The sequence below is a fragment of the Arvicanthis niloticus genome, chromosome 4 (assembly GCF_011762505.2).
Source record: "Arvicanthis niloticus isolate mArvNil1 chromosome 4, mArvNil1.pat.X, whole genome shotgun sequence".
Classification (NCBI taxonomy): Eukaryota; Metazoa; Chordata; class Mammalia; order Rodentia; family Muridae; genus Arvicanthis; species Arvicanthis niloticus.
In genome coordinates this window covers 6,322,467-6,346,366 of record NC_047661.1, presented here as the reverse complement: position 1 = coordinate 6,346,366, position 23,900 = coordinate 6,322,467, and the positions used below count along the sequence as shown (strand labels likewise).

Genomic DNA, 23,900 nt, shown 5'->3' with positions numbered 1-23,900 from the left:
GGGCAGAGTCGGGACCCACAATTCAACACAACAACAGGACCCACACGCACAACCACCCAACAAATAAATGCTTTTTATTTTGCATGATTGTACTTCAATGAAAGTGAACATATGGAGGAATTAGTTTTGTAAAAATTAATCAAAGAAAAGTGTACATTATTCATCTCACATGAAAGAAAACTGATCTCTATATATGCATAAGAACAGCACATGGAGAGCATGAGTGTAACCATATGCTCAGACACATTTGTGTTTGTACAGACTTTTCTGGAACATACATAAAATGGGAGGTTCTATAGAGGTGGATTGGGACATGAGGAGGGAGGAGCCAAACTGGATTTCATTAGAATAATATTGCATGAAAAAAAAAAAAAAAACTATGTGCTCGTAGACTTTTCAACAAAATGACATAACTTTTTTTTTTCATATGCCAGGACTCCATAACTGTGATGGGCACACCGCCTTAAGCCCTGTGCACTGTCAGCAGTGAGGCACCCCACCTCAACAGCCATGCCCAGTCTCCCTAGTTGGCCCTCCATGACACTTTCAGTGTTTTCTTTAAAAATTGAAGTTATATATCACAGTGTGATGACACAGACCTCTAATTCCAGTACATGAAAAACAAAATTGTGTCTCAAAAAAAATGGTTTTTTTTTCACAAAAGTGTAGGTATGCCTAAGCAAAAATTTAAAAAGAAATAACTAAAATAAATAATTTTTTGTTGATTTCTGTAATGTAATATAAAGGCCAGTCTCTATAGTAGGTATTCGAGGATGTGATACCACGCCTCTATGTTACTTTATGTTTTGGCCACTTGTTGGTCTCATCTTCATTTGCGTCCATACCTGATCATTCAGCCAGGCCTGATCATTTGTTCTAATGGTCTGTAAGTCCACCACCCGACTGCCTTCCCACTGTCACTACCCTAGACCAGACTGGTCTCAGAGGTTTATCCCCCAGGCTCTAACTGGAGCGCTCTCCAGTCTTTTCTCCATTCCTGTCTTTTCTGTGCTCTCAACACCATTCTTTCAAAATGACTCTCTCTACCTCCTTCTTCACAGTAACCGAGTGCTGACTCCTTCCTGTGCACACAAACTCTGTTTAGCTCCCCAGGGCATGCTTTTCCTTATGCACATGCCTTCCCCTATCTAAAACATTCTTCTTCTCTCTGTATCCTGTGTCTTCCAAACTATTCAGCTCGACCTTCAAAAAGTTGTATACAACAAGAATGTCATGAATAGTGGAGGTACAACAGAGAGAAGAAAGCCGTGATAGGGGCTTAGGAATTCAGCCTCAGAAATGCTAAACAAACAAAAAAAAAAAAAAAAAAAAACAAACAAAAACAATTGCGTGAAGTCCACAGAGATGAGTGCTGAGATGACAGGAAGTTGAAAGTAGCCAGATCCATCTGGGTTTTGAGGATGCAGAAAAGAAATGAGGGAATGGATGACTAAACAAAGCAGACCATAAAGGGCCTTGAAGACTAAGCAAATGGAGTCTTTTTGTTGTTGTTGTTGCAACATCTATTTGATGTTGCAAGCACCTATTTTTAAACTGGTGAGTAACAATCTCTCTGTTCTGGAAAGAGCATCCAATGGGTTTCAGAGAACTGCCGACTTAGAAAAAGGTGACCAGGTACCAGCAGGTAGAGATGACTAGAACCTATCAATTGGAAGACACAGAGCTGTGAGGTTATGGGTGAGATGGACGAAGGCAGAAAGATAGGTAGACCTGGCTATCCAAGAATACTCCAGATACCCACGAGGACTTCCTGTCCAGTCTCGGGTTGAGACAGGAATCTACAAGGGGTGCAAGTTTGTTAAAAAACAATGAGTTAGAACTGGAGTATACAGACTTTAGGGCATTTGCCCCCAAGCCAGCTAGTGAGCAAGGTTTACTTCCGACAGACCTAGTCATAGCTACAGTGTAGACGCCTGACAGACACCTTCCTGCACCTTTTCCATCCTTCCTTGTGTCTATGTTTCTACAGCTCCTGCTTTCTATTTCCAAGCCAAGAGAAGCAGATTGTTTCCTGGGCTTATGGAGCTGTGAGCCCAAAGGGAGAGTGCGTGTCAGTGAGACCAGTCCTGTGGGGTCAACGTCTTCATTAGAAAATGTTTTTCTTGCCCAAGCATGGGTCAGTCATACTATTTCTCTTCCTCGAGGCTCCTTCCATGTCCCAATGCTCCCCAAACACTCCAGACCACTTCACTTCTTCTTTGCTGAGGCCTTCGGGCCCTTTGAAGTCCAAAGGAGGCACATTCTTCACATAGTTATTGCCTTTGAACTCATTACAGGTGTACATATCACGCTAAGTAAATCGCTAGAATTCAAAAGGGTCCTGCTTATGCAGTCTCTCATTTTCCTACTGCCCCTGTTCTTGACACAGTTCCAGACACACACACACTTTCAAAAATACAAATTGGATTGAATCTGATATTGAATTCTTTAGGGTGCAGATAGCCACTTTGAAAGGATGTGTTACAATGGGGATGGGCATTGGTCAGGAATGTAAAACCATATTAATAAGATCCTTACACATAACCCAGTAGAACAAGAAGCCTCTTAAAAATGCTAACTTTTGCTTTTGGGAGACAGAGGAATTTCTGGGTTCGAGGCCAGCCTGGTCTACAGAGTGAGTTCCAGGACAGCCAGGGCTACACAGAGAAACCCTGTAGCTTGGTGAACTTGCCTCATATGTTTGAGGCTCTGAGTTCAACTTTCAGTTCTGCAAAAACTTAGTCAACCAATTAAAGGTTCGTTTTGGGGGATTGCCCTTAGTTTGTGAATAATACTGGCTCATAAATCACAGACCTTGTCACTTACAGAAGATGATGCTCGGTAGCACAAATGACAAGACTTGGGGTAGATGGCTTCTTTGGTTACAGCTCTGTTGCTATGTCCATTGGGATATTTGGGCAACTTAAAGGAAAAGTATTTATGACTCGGCTTGTAACACCATTCTTCAGGCAGAAGAGGAGGGGCTACCTGTGGTAGCCAGAATGTGCTGGTCAAGATGGAGAAAGCTGTCTGGGTGAGGCTCTAATATACGGTTTGTCTTGTGTATCCTGGCCATCAAGACTTTAGCCACTCTATCCTTGATGCCACTAATTCATATAAACTCTCCACTGGGAACATCCTTCTCCCTCTGTGGGCCATGTGAGAACTCCAACACACAGCTTGTATCAGGCACAACTGAGAACAGAAAGATTGTGCACCAAGGAGGGTGGGTCAGGTTTACTAGGGAGCAGTGAGAGGCCTCCAGAAGTGGAGAGGGCAGAAGTGGAGGGGAAGGGTGGGTTCTGCAGGCACTCCCACAGTTGCCTCATAGCTCTGCTGAAGGCTCATTTTGGAGCATACCTTTTCCCTCCTGAGGTTCTCAGGAGGCACAGGGTAAACAGCAGGAGAACTCCTTGTGCCCTTGGTGGCACCAACACCCATTGGCTCTAGGCCACATTCCCTTCCAGACTTCACAGGCCTCAGGGCTGGGTTGAGGGCGTGTGCTTGTGTCAGGGAACTATGTGTGGTCAGATGCCAAGGCACCCAGGTGGTGGCAGCAAGACTCACCATCCAATGTCTCATGATCTTTGGAGAGTTAGCCTTCTTTCTTATGTCCCGCCTGAGGCTGTGAAGTACCACTTGTCAAGCTGCAAGTTTTACAGTAATTTTAGGGGAAATATTTCAAATGCTTACTAGGCAGGCATACCTGCATTTCAGTTTACTGGAGAGAGCTGGGACTCCAAAACCACACTTGCAGAAGCTAAATCTAAACTCCCTTTCTTCCTTCACAATCAGCTCTCTCTTGCCATAGTGTGTGCAAATGACTACATATATTACCCAGCTTTTGAAGGTAATATGGAAGGGGAAAGACAGACCACAGCTCTATTCGAAGCCTACTTCACAATAGACTGGTTTGTCTAAGGAATGTTTATAATTCTCTTTACCACAGATAAGTCTGCATGGAAAGGCGAGAATAGATGGAAGGGGCTTTTAGGAGTTAGATGTTCCAGTCAGCTTTAAACCAACATGAACCTATAATATCAAAGGCCATCTGCATTACCAGTAGCAGTGAAAGTATTCACCGCCCATTTCCAATGAGGAAGCACTCTGACAACCATGAAAATTAGGATTTATTTATCTGAAACAATTATTGGTTTCACTCAGTTTCTTTCAGAATTTCGATCTTTGGCTAGACATTAACATATTTGCAAGGAATTCAGTTAGAAATTTGGAGTGCCTGTGTCCAGAGAGTACCCAGGCATAAGCTTACAAACTGTAGATGTGAGACACATGAACTGCTACAGAAAAACCCTGGCAAGGCTGAAACAGCACCTAAACTACCAAGATCACTTCCGAGGGAATCTGAAGTCATAGGGAAAGTTCCAGAATCAAGTATATTGGGTAATAAGGGTGGGTCACTTACCACTTATGTGTCAAACAGCCTCAGTCACCATACAATGTATCTACTCATATACATACAGGCTGACACGTACACATTCATACATGAACATGATCTGCCTACATTGTAAAAGGCAGCCACAGGAAGACTATATTGATTACAAAGTAAAAGTCTTGTTTAAATGTAATAGTGTATATATGTGCAGTATGTTCCTGTGTATATGTTTGTGCATGTATGTACTTGTGTGTGCATGAACATGTGGAGGTCAGAAGTCAAATCTGAGTCTCTCTACCCATCTCCCACACCCTCATCACCACCACCTATCATCATCATCATCATCATCATCATCATCATCACCACCATTATCATTATTGACGTAGCATCTCTTAAGAACCCTCGAGACTACTGGTTAAGGAGGCTAGCTAGCTAGTAAGCAGCACAGATCCTCCTGTCTCCACATCCCTAGCTCTGGGCTTACAGGCATGAACCACCACACCCAGTTTTTCCCAAGAGTGCTGAAGATTGGAACTCGGGCCCTCAAGTCTGCATGTAAACACTTTTAAGACAGAGCCATCTCCCCAGACCATTTTTTGTTTGTTTTCTTTGTAATGGGCTGTATCAAATCAGTTTTCAAGACAAGGTAGCTGGCTAACTTCCCTGTGGGTTTTTTTTTTCATTATCTCAAACTTTTGGATGGGTTTGGGATCTTGACCACACGTCTGTTAATCTGGAAGCAGTGCAGATGCTGGAGGATGAACAATGTTACATCTAGAAACTGTCAGCAGTTACCAATTACTGGTGGGGAAAATGAGATATATTCTCTCTCTCGTTTTTCAAGACAGGGTTTCTCTGTGTAGTCCTGGCTGTCCTGGAACTCACGCTGTAGACCAGGCTGGCCTCGAACTCAAAAATGAGATATTCTCATTTTTAGAATATTCTAACTTGGAAATGCAAAGAGTTAGTTCTAATATAAGCTAACTCAACATGAGTCAAGGACAGAGTGTACTGGAGCAGCCGCCTAGCTGACAAGACTGGAGGATGACAACACATGTGCTGCCCTCAGGAGATGAGGGGCTGGGATGGTTTCCTAGATGATCTCCCTACAATTCTAAAATTCTGCACCATGTGACAAAGTTCACACAATATTACAGTCAATAAAACACAGATGAATTAGGAAATGATGTTTTCTGTTTATTAGTTTAGATGAAGCCCAAGCCTGGCTTTTTGGTGTCTATAAAATGAAAGAAGTCTAAAAACTGACCTGTGAAGGTTTAAGTTTCAGAGTTGTAAGAAACTGGATCATAATTCAATTGTGAAAAATCATAGTAACTTTCCAGATGGAAGTGTTGAATGTGTGCTACACAGTGAACAGGCAAGCACTTCGGCTTTTCTCTGGGTCTCTCGGTGTTTTACATGCTGTGGGTTGCTGCTGCTTTCGTATTGCATCGGGCCACTGGTCTTACTGCTGTGATATATGCATGCATGATTGTTGGAAGTGTTAACAACTGCGGCCCGTGTGGATTTGGTCTCCTTTTCTTGTCTATTGTGCCTGGTGTGCCCTATAGGTAACTGATCCAAGTCAGAGCCCCGGGGCTGCTCCTTCCACAGTATCCTAACACGGCTCTTGCAGACGAAATTCAGAAAAGCCTGCTTGAGCAGTCCTGGGCTCTGATCATGGAGCTGCTGTGTGTTAAGACCCAAGGGAGTCCAAACAGAGATGAGTCAGGGCCTGGCACCAACCCTAAGCTCCGCCCTGCTGCTAGACAGAACAGCTATTTGCTGTCACTTGGAGTTTCTCTAGGACTCCAGGAAGAAACAAATACTTTCGAAGCCAAAACCCCAAAGCAAAGTAAAGAAAACAGAACTGTTCCCATGTCCAGCAACTATTTCGCTGGAGAATCCCAAGACATGGGCGGAGTGGGGATAGGAGTAAATGGTTTAGCTGAACTACAGAACCTGACTTCTCAACTACAAGGCCTCTTTCTTCCACTGTCCCGAGGGGCGGCCTTTTGCCTCTGAAGTCTTGGATTTCAAAACTAGACTTTGGAGTTAATCTCTATTGTTAACCCGTAATACATCTTTATCCTCCTTATATGAAAATTTTATTGTATTTTTAAATCCATCTTCATTAAACTTATTCTTTCACTTAAATATTTAAAATATTTACTCATCTCTGTCATTCTGGGAGAAGTCATTAAAAACCAAAACTCATTTACAGAAGAATATCTCATAGAATGAGTAAATTCCTTTAGAAAATAACCATGAACTGACCACTGGAGATACCAGTGCTTTCTGCATTTTCCCAGTAATTGAAGAGAGACCACTGGGCATCTGAGAACTTCATAAATGCCTGTGTGCTGTGGCCTCATGGGCTCCTGGATATACTCAGCTGTACTTCTGCTGGGAGCCCCTCTGGATTCCTACCACCTCTTAAAAAAGAGTAGATACCTGTGTCTCCTTTTCCTTTAGACACTAGCAAGTTCTGTGATTAGCTTAGCAAAAGTCATGTACCTTGTACCTGAACTGGAGGCATGGCTGGCTGATCCTTCTGGGTCCTTCCAGTAGTGTTCTACCTCTGCTCTGTCAATAACTAAACCTCTGTTGCTTTTCCTTCTCAGATGCTAAGCTCCAGTCTATGCTGGGTATTGTGATGTCATAGAGTAGAATTCCCCCACCCCCACTACCCAGCTGAGACCTTTCCACCCACCTCACCAACGGTCTCTCAATTTTCATTTACTTTAGCACTTAGAACCTTTAGAAGTCTCAGGGAAGAAATGTTGAAGACTGGTGGTTTGAATATGCTTGGCCCAGACAGTGGCACTATTAGGAGGTGTTGAAGGAAGTGTGTCACTATGGGAGTGGGCTTTAAGAGAGCTTCCTCCTAGCTGCCTGAGGATGCTGGTATTTTCCTGTTTGCCTTTCTGAGCAAGATGTAGAGCTCTCAGCTCCTCCAACAGCATGCCTACCTGAACACTGCCATGCTTCCCACTTTGATGATAGTCGACTGAACCTCAGAACCTGTAAGCTATCCTCAATTACATGTTGTCCTTTATAAGAGTTGCCCTGATCATGGTGTCTATTCACAGCAGTAAAACCCTAACTAAGACAAAAACCATCCATCTCACTTGCTTTACACATAACGACATTGAGATCCTGGATGGTCTAACTAGAGCCCAGAGGCCCTCCGTGTAGAACTCTAACCTTTCTGTACACATTGCATTTGCACCCTGCTCTCCTGTCCAGAGTTCATCAACGACAGCTGGGAGACAGCTCAATAGACTACCTGTATCCATCCATGACAAAAAGCCACCCAAATAAAGTGCATTGCAGTAACTTCGCATACTCAGTAGAGACCACCGGTTTTCCTTACAAGCTATAGATGCCAGGAAAAGCTTATTCTAACATGGACTCAGAAATCCTGGCCCACCAAACCAATTCTAGAATAGCAAGTAATGTGACTTCTGAGTAATTGATGCTTTCACAAATTTGGTGATGAGTAACAAAGTCAACGCTACTGATCACATTTTCTGCAATGACATCACTTTCTAGAATTTACTAGAAAAGGAATATCAGTAAAGAAACAGATTTTTGCTACAATGTACTTTGTGTCCTCATCTCATTTTTGTAGACATTTGCCCATGATGTTAAAGGATTATCTTCACTGCATGAAATGACTAGCATCTTCCAGAGTATCTCTGGGGTGAGGGAACATATATCACACTTGTAATACCAACACATAACATTTTATATCATGCTTCAACATTTACAAGCCATTTTCACATATATCATTTCATTTACTCACATATCAGTGAGGTATATTATGTTTAGTACAATTTTATGGATGAGAAAATTATAGCTTAAAGTGGTTATGACTTGCACAAGATCATGAAGCCAATTAAGTAGAAAGGTTAACATTAACTGTAAACCAGATCTTCCAGCCAAGCATTTTCTGCAACACGGAGCTTGCCCTGGGTCAGAATTGCCATTTGGCCCCAGAAAATATTTAAAGGCAACTGCATTAAGGGACCCTTTAATAAAGAAGAAATCATTCCCATGGGTTATAACTGCTGTTTAACTAACTTCCTAAATGCCTACATAAAACTAAAAGGAATGGTTGATGGACACTTAATTTCAAACTTTAATCTGATATAATTGCTACCCTTCCACTCAGCTCCACGTCTGTGAATTTCCTGAGATCCAATATGGACATGAACAATATTTAAATGTAAGAGTTATTTGCAACACTGCTTATAACAGGAGAAACATTAAAAGTGCAACAGTAGAAAAGTGGTAAAAACAAATAAATATGCTAAACTCATGAAAACGTTGTTTTTGAATAAAGTTTCCTGGACCATTGTTGGCCATATCTTTGCCATCTTTGGAATGTTGCCAGGAACATTATTTATTTGATATTTTCCTTTAAATTAACTCATATATTTTAGTAAGAAAACAATGAGTGATAGTATTTTATATAACGGTTGAATGATCTTGTCTGATGATGACATCAAGGGAATGGTTGGTAATACTGGCTTAGCTTTGTTCTGACACCTAACGGAAAATATACAACCGGCTTAATCAAATCCCAATTAATGATTTTCGTTTCCACCACAAACTGACCTTTCTGTATGAAAATACAAAACAACTTTTCATCACTCATCTGCAAAATGTTCAGTGCAGAAGTGAAGTATGTGTCTAATTCAATATCATAGCTAAATATATTTCTATGCACCTTGCACTAAATCAACAATCCACCAAAGCTTGTTTTAATAATCACCTTACTTAGATAAGTATACTCATAGCAGTGTGTACAAAGATCAAGGCCCCTTTTCCCAAAGTAGTTCTATCCAGCTGTTACCTCAAGGGAAAAACATGGCCTTCAGTTGTGTCCCATCTTGACTGAGCACCCAGCAAATTATATTCTATGGACTGTGGCTCTCACTGTTTCTCTGTATGTGTCTCTGTAATGCAACTCAAATAACTCCCCATCTTGGAGTCTGACATAGCCTCCCTTAGACATATGTAGCCCTAAGTCCTTGGGAGAGGGATGCTGAAGCTCTGACACACACAGCACCTTCAAGTGACTCTTTTTTTTTTTTACAGTAAATGAGGTATGACAGCAAAGGGTTTTGCTCAACTTGAAGGTGGATTTTGTAGAGAAAATACCAATTTTGCCAACACCTGAATGCTAATTTAAGCAAGAATTTCTCGTGTTGGTCTACAGACCACCAAGATTTACCTACTCTGTGTGTGTGTGTGTGTGTGTGTGTGTGTGTGTGTGTGTGTGTGTGTGTGTGTGTGTATGTGTATGTGTGTGTGTGTGAGTGTGTGTAAGGTATTACATGTAAATAAAGAATTAGAGCCACTAAGGATTTGGGAATGCTGGACCCAATCCCTTGCAGAGGTGATGAATAACTGTATATGTGGCATGCTCTCCAGGAAATTATGATCACAAAAATGCTAAAGAAGGAGCCAGAGGTTCCCAAGAATTTAAGAAAAACTTCAAGAGGGCTGAAACACTTAAAACAAGCCATCTACTTCTTTTTTTTCTTCCTTTTTGTTTTCTTCTTGTTGTTGTTTTGTTTGTTTGTTTTTGTTTGTTTTCTTATGCAAGAAGAGATTTATTTTCTCACACTTCAGCAGGTCAGAAGTCCAAGATCAAAGTATCAGCAAGTTTCTTTCTCCTAAGTCTTTGTCTTTGAACAGTTCATGTATAATGATTGTGTCAATTAAAATTTTTGAAAATATAAAACTTGAATATACTGAGAGATATCAGGAATTCTCACCTACGGAGGAAAGGATACATAAAAATATGGCCAAAAAACCCCTATTTAAAAAAAAAAAAAAAGATAGTATCTCACTGTGTTACGTCTGGCTGTCTTGGAAATTGCTATGTAGACCAGGCTAGCCTCAGACTCACAGAGACCTGCCTGTCTCTACCTTCTGAGTACTAAGATTAAAGGCATGTGCCACCACACCTGGCTAAGATCTATTTACTTTTCAATTTTTAATTCTATGAGTGTGTACACGGTATTAGATGTCCCTGGAGCTCTGGTTACCGACCCACAGATGTGCTGGGAATTGAACTCAGCTCTGTGCACAGGCGGTGAGTACTGTGCTCTTAACTTCTGAGCTATCTCTCCAGCTCTGGGACATCTTTTTAAAATAATAATTTTATTAATCCCTTGAAATTTTACATGTGTATATAATATATTTTGCTCTTATCCATGCCACAACCTCTCTCAAACTCTCCATAGGTCCCACCAACCTTACCTATTTGCACTTGACATCCTTTAGGATGGTGGTGGTGGTGGTGGTAGTGATAATCTGCCCGTGTCCAGTTAGTGCTGGCCATGTGGGAAGGGGTGTGGGACCATCTACTGCAGCTTGAGCAGCCTACCAGCAGCAACATATCCAAAAAAAAGGAACCATCCCTTCCCCAGTAGCTGGCAACTGCCAACAGCTTCTCAGCTAAAGTTGGGAGACTCAGAAGCCCCTCTCCCAAACTGAGACTTTTTTTTTTAAATCGCTTCTCATGATGATGATAGAGGACTTTAAGAAGAACAAAAATAACTCCCTTAAAGGAGTACAAGAGAAGCCGGGTGGTGGTGGCGCACGCCTTTAATTCCAGCACTTGGGAGGCAGAGGCAGGCGGATTTCTGAGTTCGAGGCCAGCCTGGTCTACAGAGTGAGTTCCAGGATAGCCAGGACTACACAGAGAAACCCTGCTCAAAAAAAACAAAACAAAACAAAACAAAACAAAAAAAAGAAGTACAAGAGAACATAGGTAAACACGTAGAAGCCCTTAAAGAGGAAACACAAAAATCCCTTAAAGAATTGCAAGAAAGCACAAACAAATGGGTGAAAGAATTAAACAAAACCATCCAGGATCTAAAAATGGAAGTAGAAACAATAAGGAAATTACAAAGAGAGACTACCCTGGAGATAGAAAACCTAGGTAAGAGGTCAGGAGTCATAGATGCAAGCATCACCAACAGAATAAAAGAAATAGAAGAGAGAATCTTATGTGTAGAAGATACCGTGGAAAACATTGACACAACTGTCAAACAAATGCAAAATGCAAAAAGTTCTTAACCCAAAACATCCAGGAAATCCAGGACACAATGAGAAGACCAAACCTAAGGATAATAGGTATAGAAGAGAGTGAAGATTCCCAACTTAAATGGCCAGTAAATATCCTCAACAAAATTATAGAGGAAAACTTTCCTCCCCTAAAGAAAGAGATGCCCATGAACATACAAGAAGCCTACAGAACTCCAAATAGACTACACCAGAAAATAAATACTTCCTGTCACATAATAATCAAAACATCAAGTGTGGAAAATAAATAAAAAGTACTAAAAATAGTAAGGGAAAAAGGTCAAGTAACATATAAAGGCAGACCTATAAAAATTACATCAGACTTCTCACCAGAGACTATAAAAGCCAGAAGATCCTGGACTGATATCATACAGACCCTAAGAGAACACAAATGGCAGCCCAGAATACTATACCCAGCAAAACTCTCAATCACTATTGATGGAGAAACCAAGATATTCCATGATAAAACCAAATTTACAAAATATCTTACCACAAATCCAGAACTTCAAAGGATAATTGGTGGAAAACTCCAGCACAAGGAGGGAAACTACAACCTAGAAAAAGCAAGGAAGTAATCTTCCAACAACCTCAAAAGAAGATAGGTACACAAAAATAATTCACCTCTAGTAACAAAAATAACAGGAAGCCACAATCATTTTTCCTTAATATCTCTTAATATCAATGGACTCAATTCCCCAATAAAAAGATGTATCGTATCAGACTGGATACATAAACAGGACCCAGAATTTTGCTGCATAAAGGAAACGCACCTCAGTGACAAAGACAGACACTACCTCAGAGTAAAAGGATGGAAAACAATTTTCCAAGCAAATGGTCCCAAGAAACAAACTGGAGTAGCCATTCTAATATCAAATAAAATCGACTTTCAACCAAAAGTAATCAAAAAAGATAAGGAAGGACATTTCACACTCATCAAAGGCAATCTACCAAGATGAACTCACAATTCTGAACATCTATGCTCCAAATGCAAGGGCACCCACATACATAAAAGAAACTTTACTAAAGCTCAAAGCACACATTGCACTTCACACAATAATAGGGTATCCATTCCTTTGTTGAAGGACATCTGGGTTCTTTCCAGCTTCTGGTTATTATAAATAAGGCTGCTATGAACATAGTGGAGCATATGTCCTTGTTATCTGTTGGAGTATCTTCTGGGTATATGCCCAGGAGTGGTATAGCTGGGTCTTCATGTAATGCTATGTCCAATTTTCTGAGGAACCATCAGACTGATTTCCAGAGTGGTTGTACCAGCTTGCAATCCCACCAACAATGGAGGAGTGTTTCTCTTTCTCTGCATCCTTGCCAGCATCTACTATCACCTGAGTTTTTGATCTTAGCCATTCTGACTGGTGTGAGGTGGTATCTCAGGGTTGTTTTGATTTGCGTTTCCCTGATGGCTAAGGATGTTGAGCATTTCTTAAGGTGCTTCTCAGCCATTCGAGTTTCTTCCATTGAGAATTCTTTGTTTAGCTCTGTACCCCACTTTTAATAGCGTTATTTGGTTGTCTGGAGTCTAATTTCTCGAGTTCTTTGTATATATTGGATATTAGCTCTCTATCGGATCTAGGATTGGTAAAGATCTTTTCCCAATCTGTTGGTTGGTTTTCCTATTGACAGTGTCCTTTGCCTTACAGAAGCTTTGCAATTTGATGAGGTCCCATTTGTCAATTCTTGATCTTAGAGCATAAGCCATTGATGTTCTGTTCAGGAACTTTTCCCCTGTTTGGCCCAAGTTACTAATACATTCTAAGGACATTTTCCAAGGCCTGTGAAATATAGTGTGTAAACTAAATCTTTACTTACTAGAGACAAAAAAAAATGTTCTTTAATGAATCTTTTTTTTTTAACTTAGATTTTAGGTTTTAATTTTCATTTTTTCCCTTCCTTCCTCTCTATCTCCTCCTCCCTCTTTCTCATCTTCCTCTTCCTCCTACTTCTGTGGCATTAAAGATTGAACGTGGGCCTTCATATCCTAAGCAAGTAGTTTATTGCTAGGATATATCTCCAGCTCACTCATTTTTAAAAATTTTTTTCCTTGCAAATTATTTTTTATTTTCCTGATAAAATGCTTGAGTCTATGTCTGTCTGCTCAGGTTTTTTTTTTTAGTTAAACACAACACCTGCCGTTTATTTGGTACTGGTTATGATGTTATGTTAAAAACAATAAATAAACAAACAAATAAATGGTAAAAAAAAAATTAAAATGCAAAATCCTCACATTCTAGCAATCAGACTCAAAGCCTGAAAAAGTGAAACAATGCTTTATATTGTGCTCTAAGTCCTGGTGCCTTACCAAATGGCCATTCTCAAGAAGGGCAAGAGTGTTACACCTTTTATTACCTAATAAGATAGTGAGCAGCCACTCACTTACCCACACAAATAGTACTGGGACACAAGGCCAGGAAACTGTTCTGAACTGCAGGAAAAGGACCCCATTCTTTCCCAGACAGGAGATTCTCTGAAAATTTTTCCAGTGTTTCTGCCAATGCTGTGCTCTCTTTAGTCTGGTAAGTACTTTTGCTCCCATACTTTGGGCTTGTCCTGGCATGATACCTTAAAAACTTAATAAATGAACACAATTGGTACATGAATTTCTAGGTGCTTACATTAATTTTACTTCAATGACCCACTAAATAGCATAGCAACAGTTGTCAAGGCTCAGCCTACAAAACAGGCTGTGGCTATGAACAAACTGTGTGGTCGAGATTTTAATCAAGCGTTGGTGACGCTAAAGCTGAAGTCTCTTCTAAATCACGTTATGAAACTTCATCATCCTGAGAAGAGCACTGTAAGCCAGCCCTTTTTCCAAACAAAACTACTTACTCTTAATAGAAATGTAAACATGCCTGTAGAATCCAAAAGATATTGGTCAGTATGTGAGACCTACCTCACATACTCACAGAAATCATACTATTTCCTCAAAAAAAAAAAAAAAAATGTACCATTGCATACTCAAACAGAATTCAGTGTGTATGTATATTGCAGGTTGGGACTAAAGGTATGCTTGCATATGGAGGCCAGAGGCTGCCTTGTTCTCCTGAGACAGAGCCTCTCAACGAACCTGAAGCTTACCACTTCCACTAGACTGGCTAATGAGTGAACTCCCAGATCTACCTGTCCCTGGCCCCTAGGGCCGGGGTTCTATGTGTACTCAGCTATATCTGGGTCTTTTTTTGTTATTCTTGTTTTTAACACTAATACTAGAGACTCTTATTACCTGTAACACAGCAAGTACTTTAGCCCACTGATCCATCTCTTCACCCTTAGAATTTAATTAATTACATCCCAAATGGTGCCCCCTTCCCGATCCCCCTTGCAGAGTTCCTCCTCCCATGCCCCTCCTCCTTTGCCTCTGAGAGGGCAGCCCCCTACCCTCACCCCAGGTATCCCTCACTCTGTTATATCAAGTCTTTCCAGAATTAGGTACATCTTCTCCCAGTGACGTTAGACATGGCAACCCTCTGTTACATATGTGCGGGGGGCCTTGGACCTGCCTTTTTATGCTCTTTGATAGGTGGCTCAGTCTCTGGAATCTTCCAGGGATCCAGATTAACTGACACTGTTGGTCTTCTTGTGGGGTTCTCATCTCCTTCAAGGCCTCCAATACTTCTCCTAACTCTTCCACAGAGGTCCCTTTCCTCCATCCAATGCTTGTCTGTGGATATCTACATCTGTCTCAGTCAGCGGCTAGGTAGAGCCTCTCTGTGGGCTGCTATGCTAGGTTCCTGTCTCTGCTGGCTGTCCCAGGCAAACCAGTTAGGATGGTAGGTGTATCCCCTAGAATTTATTTTTAACGGTGTAATGATATTATTAAAAATAATATTATTTATTCAGTTATGCTGCAATGAAACATTTTGAATACAATCCAAGTATTTGATTTGAAAGGTTACAATTCTAAATGGTCACAGAAATACAATGTTCAGGTTATTACCAAAATACTTTTGCTAGGTCATCAGTAGGGGATAAATGACCCCGATATTTTATAAGATGACTATATAGGGCCTGGCTGGTCTCTACAAAACAGAAGGTGATATGTGAAATAGAGAAGTCAAACACATTAGGAATGGAGAGGTATCTATATGTAGTTCTATTGTCCAGCTCTGACATTTCTTGAAACAGGGTTCTAGTGGTCTTTTGGAAACGCCTTAAACTAAACAAGAGACATACACTGTGACACTATTTTCCCTAACTGAAATTCTCAAGGCCTAATTTGGTGGAATTCTCTTGCACCAAATCCATCTTCTCCAAATCCCCCTACTCCTTACCCCCACGAAATGACTCTTCCTCTTTCTCCTGTTTATTCCAAAGAGTTACCACTGTAAAAGGAACTCAGAACACTACATAAACCACTCCAATTACAAGTGGTCTGCTGTGGTCTGAAGGTTCCCCAAAAATTCATGTGTGAAACCAGAATCCCCACTGTGGTGCCATTAGCAGGGCACCTTTGGAAAAGTAACTACATCCTTCTAGTGGCTGGAGGGAACTACCTTTGATTCGTTTCCTCTACTGCGGCTCTACCATGTGATGACTCCGATCTCATTGGAGGACAGAGCGACATGGAAGCAGAAATTAGCCTTCTCTAGGCACCAAACCTGCTGGCACCTTAATCTGAGACTCCTCAGCCTCTAGAACTCTGAAAAAGACCTCTATTACTTAAAAATTGTTCTGCCTTGGGAATCATGCCAAGCTGCATAAGCAGACGTGCTCCCCCACCCACCAACCCACTCCTGCCTCAGCCCACTGTCCTAGCATTCCCCTACCCTGGGGCATCGAGCCTCCACAGGACCAAGGGCCTCTCTTCCCATTGATGCCAGATAAGGCAGTCCCTGCTACATATGCAGCTGGAGCCATGAGTTCCTCCAGGTATACTCTTTGGTTGTTGGTCCTGGGGAGATCTTGCAGGTCCAGTTATTTGGTATTGTTCTTCCTATGAAGTTTCAATCCCCTTCAGCTTTTTTTCTAATATCCACTTATCAGTGAGTACATACCACATGTGTTCTTTTGTGATTGGGTTACCTCACTCAGGATGATATTTTCTAGTTCCATTCATCTGCCTGCAAATTTCATGAAGTCATTGTTTTTAATAGCTAAAAAAAAAAAAAAAAAGGCTCTTAGCTGTAGAAAAAGCTCTTGTCTACACCACAGGAAATACAGTATCTGTTGTCTGCTTACTATTCAATTACTACTACTACACTACGGTGGGGTATGGACATATATTCACAATGACACTTACCCCAAGGAACATGCCAAGAGAGTAGGAGACCAAATTTCACACTCTTTGCAAAAGGAAATCAAATATTGAAACTGTGTTGCTAACACTATCATTTTTGGATTTAAAACTATCATTCAAATCCCTGCTTGGTTTCTTTGTGGACTGTGGAAATTATATTGACTGTGGAGGAGTTCTGCTAAGAAGAAAAGACATGCTGACTGTACCATTAGCGTGACTTTAAAAGCACAGTGGAAATTCCCACTGATAATTCCGTGTAGGCTATAGCATTATTTGCTTTATTAGGTTAATGAGATACAAACTGAATTGAAAGAAAGAGGAAATCACATATGCATGGGATACTCAAGAAAATTTTCATTCAGTTGTCAACCTTGAAGGATTAGAGATGATTTTTTAGGAACAAGACAAACAATCACTTATTTAAATCCTTGTCATAAGAATAAGCATGATTTTGCCAGAGGGACAACTTTGGGAATCATGAAAAAACACGAAGCTTTGTACATGCTAAATGTGGACTACTTACTTGTGATTAAAATTTTGAATTCATTTATCCAATAAATTCCTGTTACACCTTTGCAATAAAATAGGCAGTCTTTTCTGAGGTGTTCATAAAATAGTTGAAGAATCAAAAAATGATTTTTTTGAATAGGTGTTATTGTGAAATGCTTTCAAAAGTGTGTGCTTGCTATTAATGACAGGTTGTATATCAAGTACTTCTTGGCCTGTCATCCTGTCTCTGAGGTACGTGTTATACAGGAAGAAAAGTGGGTAATTATATCTCACATGAACGTCAAATTAAATGTACCTTTCTGATAGTTATGTAAAGTAGAACTGCTGCATGACTGTTCCCAGGAAGTGTTAGAAAAGTGAGAAATAAATCTTTTCACAAAAATGTCTCAAACAAGTTAGACCTGTTTAAAGTGGTTTGCAGTCACTGAATACAGACTAAGTCCCATTTAAACTAACTTGATGAATAAGTCTGAATCATTTTTATCTTGATATTTTAGTTTATCATATATTTCTTAGCATTAAATTAAATATAAGGCTTGTGTTAAACATGAAACATGTAAATACCAGTGCTACTATTAATAAAGCCATTGCTGGCAGATTCAAACAATTTTGCTATAAAGGCAGCTTTACTTCTATCAAGTTCTGTAAACAGGTCCAGAATTAATGTTCCAAAGACAAATGAGAAACTTGAATTTTGTCCTAGAAGGATGGAGGTTAGTCTTTGTTTCAAGTGGCAACTTCCGCCATTGCCTTCAAGTTTTTATCAGAAAAACACAGTTATTAGTGTGTCATTAAAATGTATACTTTTCGTAAATATATTTCTCTAGAACATAAAACATTCCAACACTTACTGCTTTATAGATCTCAGTCATATTCCCAAGGAGTTTTTTCATTACTGGGCCCTGTCTAGGACTATAATTACTGCCCAGGTTTTAATACTGCCACTAAATATTAAAACTAGATATCAAATGTAGCATAAAGGGTGTCAGACTGTAGTCACGGGAGTATCGTTTGAAGTACTCTAATTTCACTTGTAGATAAAGCAAATCATTATCCAGAGGACACTTGACTTTGTCCTCTACCTGTCTGCTCAACTTCAGCTCCTTGAAACCATTTCTTAGCTGTCTTAATCATCTCTTGCTGTGGCAATTCTATGTGACAAATTATCAAAAATCTGCAATAACAGAACATGTACATCCTACTCCTAGGCAGCAGTCATGGTATATAGAATGAGGTATAGAATGAGAACTGTCCCATGACACTCTCATCTTGGAACCAGAGCTCTCACTTTGCAAAGTAACCTAAGGCAACTTCTCCTTAATGGTAGGAAAAGGGAATCACTAAAGGCCAGGATGTCAAATCCAGTAGAGCAAAGATACTCAAAGCCTTTTCTTACAGTCATTGTTGACTTCCCTGCATCACCTCCACCTCTCTGAATAAGGAATCACTAATAGAAATGAAGGAACCATTGTCTGCATAGTATCCACTCCACAAACAGTGAGGGTGAGGCTTGTCTCCTGTACCAACCTATCCTTTTACCTTTGCTGTACCAGCATTTTTATTTTTAAAAAATCAGTAGAATAGTTTTTTAATGAACAAATTTAAGAAATTTGAGGTCAGATATTATTTTTTTAGAGTCCAAGAAACTAGAAAACAACAATTTTTGCTGGGATGGGAGGAGCTGGCCTTATCGAATAGCATTCGTAAGCCTTTGTAGCTGTATTCATAGGAGGCAGAAGATGCTGCTCTTTAGTCCTGCTTCATGCATGGCATACGATGAGTTGAACCATTGCATATGAGAAACTGAATGTAGTCATCATTGATGGTGCCCAGAAATAAGCCACATAAATCACATCTCAATTGCTTTTAATTAAATGCAGGAATAAAGCTGATTAAGAAAATGAAAGGCGTCTACAATAAAAACTTTAAAACTCTGAAGAAAGAAATTGGAGGGAAACATCAGAGGATGGAAAGTCCTCTTAATGTTCATGGGTTGAAAGAGCCAACATTGTATGGGTGGCTTTGCTATTTAAAAGAAAAAATCTACAGGGTCAATCCAATCCCCATCAAAAGCCCAAAGCCATTCTTCACAGATATAGAAAAACATCTTAATTCATATAAAAATAAAATACCCCTGATAAAGCAATACTGAGGCAAACGTTCTTATGGTGTCTATCACCATATCTGATTGCAACTTATACTACAGAGCCACAGTAACAAAACCAATATGGTACTGGCACAAAAAAGACATGCAACTTGATAGGATAGAATGAAATAGAATAGAATAGAATAGAATAGAATAGAATAGAATAGAATAGAATAGAATAGAATAGAATAGACGTAAATTCACATGGTCTGATTCTTTTTAGCAAAGATGGCAAAAATACACTGGAGAAAAGACAGCCTCTTCAACAAATGGTGGTGGGAAACTACCTACATGTATAAATGCACAAATGAAACTAGATCTTTATCTCTCATCCTGCATTAAAAAAATCAACTTCAAATGTATCAGAGACCTTAAAATATGAACCTCTTAGAAAAGTGGGGGAGTACTTTAAGAAATAAGCACAGACAAGCACTTTCTAAACAGAAATCCAGTGACTCAGGAGATTGTGCCAACAATCAATAAATGGGACCTTGTACAATTAAAACCTACACAGCAAAGGAAACAGTTAATCAACCAAAGACACAACCAACAACATGAGAGAAGTTCTTTGCTAACTGTACATCTGAACAAGGATTGATTTCTACAATAGTCAAAGAACTAAAAAAAAACTAAGAAACCAAGTAGCCCCATCAATAAATGAGAAAATGAAATGAAAAAAAAATCTCAAAAGAAGAAACCAATAAACATTTTAAAAATGTTCAACCTCACAAGTTGTAGTGACACCACTTTGGCTCCTGGTGTTCCCAGCCACCCACCCAGGAGTTCTTTGGATTTGAGAATGAAACACACACACACACACACACACACACACACACACGCACACACACACACACACACACACGCGTCAGTTAATTTTTGACACGTGACTAGCTCAAAGGCTGGTCCCTCCTAAACCTTCCCCTGCTACCTCAGGCCCAATCCGGCCACTTACCTGAATTCTTTCATGGCTGGTTGGCTTTCTCTCCTGCAGTTCTTAGGTCCTATCCTCCTCCCACCCCCCCTCCCCGAGTCATGGTGATTCTCTCTCTTCTTCTTTTCTCTCAGTTTCTAGCCCAGGCAAATATAAAGGTCCCGCCTCAGTCTCCATGCCCTGCCACTGGTCATTGGCTTTTTATTGATCAGTCAAAAATCAATTGGGGACAAGGACCTTCAACATTTGGACATACAGATTCCCTATTTTGGGGGCTAGATTAATTCAAAGCATTAAAACCAATCCCCAAAAACAAGTCATCAAAAAATGCAAGTTAAAATTAAATTGAGAGTGAAGTTCAGAATGGCAAGTCAGAATGGCATTCGTTGAGAAAATAAATAATGAATTCTGGGAACTATATGAACTGAAATATCCTGAAATTATATGAAACTCATATCCTGCTATTAGAAGTGTGAACTAGTCCAGTCACTATAAAAACCAGTATGGCTCAGCTATACTACACCTGAACATTTGCTCACAGTACTCCAAGTCAACACAGCACATCTCCTTCCAGATTTTCTCTACCTCCCCACCCATCCAAATTCATATTGTCTTCTCTTTCTCTTTAAAAAACAGGCAAAAAGAGCTCTGCCCCCAACCTCCAAGAACCCAGAGGAAGCAGGGATCCCAGGCGCTCTAACTCAGGCAGTATCTTAGGTAAGCAGACAGCAGGGCCCGCCCTAAACAGGGAGTAACTGGGAACCAAAAGGACCCAGGAAGTCACTCCCGTCCCAGAACACTGGTCCCTTCTGGTCTGGGCCAGAGCACTGAGCAGATCTTGGGTGGCAGCTCTGCCCCCAACCTCCAAGAACCCAGAGGAAGCAGGGATCCCAGGCGCTCTAACTTGGACAGTGTCTTAGAAACTAGTTCTCAGATCTGAGGCCTGGATCAGACGTCTGCCAGGTCTGCTGTTGTGTGGACCCCGGATTCCACCTGAGACATACTGGAAGGTCCACTCAACCCAGAGCCACAGAGGAACAACTGAACTCAGAGCGTCAGACAACATATCATATCAGACAACATATAGAATATCTAAGATATTCTAGAGGAGACACTGCACCCAGAACAGCAGACACCTAGCTGGACTACTACCTTGGAGGCACCATATCCTGAGGCATCCTAGAGGTACCACTGTAATCAGTGCAGCTGGAAAAGATCACAGAGACATTTGGACCCCTAGGAGATCAGACACAAGCTAGATAACTGGAAAGACAGGCTTCAGTCAGAGACAGCAAGTACAGGCAGCACTAGAGTTAACCAGATGGCAAAAGGCAAGAGCAAGAACGTAAGCAACAGAAACCAAAGTTACATGGCATCATCAGAACCCAGCTCCCCCATCAGAGCAAGCCCTGAACACCCCATCACACCAGAAAAGCAGGAATCAGAATTAAAATCACTTCTCATGATGACGATAGAGGGCTTTAAGAAAGACATAAATAACACTCTCAAAGAACTTAAGGAGAGCACTGGTAGACAGATAGAAACCCTTAAAGAGGAAACACAAAAATCCCTTAAGGAATTGCAAGAAAATGCAACCAAACGGGAAAAGGAATTAAACAGAACCATGCAGGATCTAAAACTGGAAGTAGAAACAATAAAGAAATCACAAAGGGACAATACCCTGGAGATAGAAAACCTAAAAAAAAAAAAAAGATCAGGAGTCATAGACACAAGTATCACCAACAGAATACAAGAGATGGAAGAGAGAATCTCATGTGCAGAAGATACCATGGAAAACATTGACACAACTGTCAAAGAAAATGCAAAATACAAAAAACTACTAACCCAAAATATACAAGAAATCCAAGACACAATGAGAAGGCCAAACCTAAGGATAATAGGTATAGATGAGGGGGAAGATTCCCAACTTAAAGGACCAGTAAATATCCTCAACAAAATTATAGAGGAAAACTTCCCTAACCTAAAGAAAGAGATGTCCATAAATATACAAGAAGCCTACAGAACTTCAAATAGTTTAGACCAGAAAAGAAATACTTCCCGCCATATAATAGTCAAAACATCAAATGTACAAAACAAAGAAAAAATACTAAAAGCAGTAAGGGAAAAAGGCAAAGTAACATATAAAGGCAGACCTATAAGAATTGCACCAGACTTCTCACCAGAGACCATAAAAGCCAGAAGATCCTGAACCAATATCATACAGACCCTAAGAGAACACAAATGCCAGCCCAGACTACTATACCCAGCAAAACTATCAATCATTATTGATGGAGAAACCAAAATATTCCATGACAAATCCAAATTTACACAGTATCTCAACACAAATCCAGCACTTCAAAGAATAATTGGTGGAAAACTCCAACACAAGGAGGGAAACTACAACCTAGAAAAAGCAAGAAAGTAATCTTCCAAAAACCCCAAAAGAAGATAGTTACACAAACATATCTCCACGGATGTTAGCCCAAAAGCTTGGATTAGAGAAGACTCAACCCACAGACCACATGAAGCTCATGAAGAAGGAAGACCAAGAGGGGATGTCTCAGTTCTACTTAGAACGAGAAACAAAAATGCTCAAGGGAGTAAATAGGGAAACAAAACATGGAACAGAAACTGAAGGAGGGGCCATCAGGAGACCTTTCCACCTGGGTATTCACCCCATGTACAACCACCTAAGCTAAACACTGTTGTGGATGGCTGGAAGTGCATAATGTGAGGAACATGATATAGCTGTCTCCTTAGAGGTCTGCCAAAGACTAACACACTCAGAGGACGATGCTCACAGTTAACCACTGATATGATCAGGGGTTTCCCAATGGAGAACTTAGTGAGAGGACTGAAGGAGCAGAAAGGGTTAGTGACCCCAGGTGGAAAGCAACAATACCAAACAACCAGAGCCCCCCCAAGGTCTAAACTACCAGCCTGGGAACACATAGGGAGGGACCCAAGACTCCAGAGGTATATGTAGGGGAGGATGGCCTTGTCAGACATAGGTGGGAGAGGAGTTTCTTGGTCCCATAAAAAAAAAATGAACACACAGTGGGGGGGTGGAATGTGAGGGCGGGGAGGGGATAGTGAGGGGGGTGAGTGTGGTCACTGCCTCATAGAAGCATAAGGAGGGGGATGGGATAGGAGGTTTCTGGGTGGTGGGAGGAAAAAGGGTAAGGGGATAAAATCTGAAATGTAAATATTACAACCAATTTTAACAAGCGAAAAAAAAAAAGTCGTCAGAACCAACATCTTTAAAAAAAAATGTCAGCCCCCTGGGGGTGGGATATTTTTTTTTCTTGATACTAAAACTTGTTCTGAGAATTGTATATTGCAGAATACACAGCCTTGGTGTATCTACTCATCAAGCATACTGAGCAGACCTGCCCAAACCTCCGATGTCCTGGAATTCCATCTGGATTCAGTGAAGACACAGCATCAGAGGCTTATCAACTTACTCTTCCCCCCACCCCTCTTCTAAAATCTCAATGCCCTTAATCAGCTTGAAGAAGTTAAAGAAGAGTCAGCGCCCCTATTCCCTGAGCTTGGGGACTAA

At 40.6% G+C, this 23,900-nt stretch overlaps 1 protein-coding gene across 10 annotated transcripts in view; it reads right to left on the bottom strand.

The window, feature by feature from the left end:
• Window positions 1-20,471, bottom strand: part of Dnajc5b (DnaJ heat shock protein family (Hsp40) member C5 beta) — a 101,270-nt gene extending 80,799 nt beyond the window's left edge. For 2 of the 10 annotated variants that reach the window (XM_076932170.1, XM_076932172.1), the window contains exons 1-2: window positions 20,360-20,451; window positions 16,510-16,608 (exon numbers count right to left, since the gene is read on the bottom strand). The gene's annotated coding sequence lies outside the window, so the exon portion shown is untranslated. Of the gene's footprint in view, window positions 1-6,910; window positions 7,010-16,509; window positions 16,609-20,359 lie in introns of those variants that run through there. The other 8 variants (XM_076932177.1, XM_076932173.1, XM_076932171.1 and 5 more) reach the window with 8 other exon arrangements.
• Window positions 20,472-23,900: the final 3,429 nt, after the last annotated feature.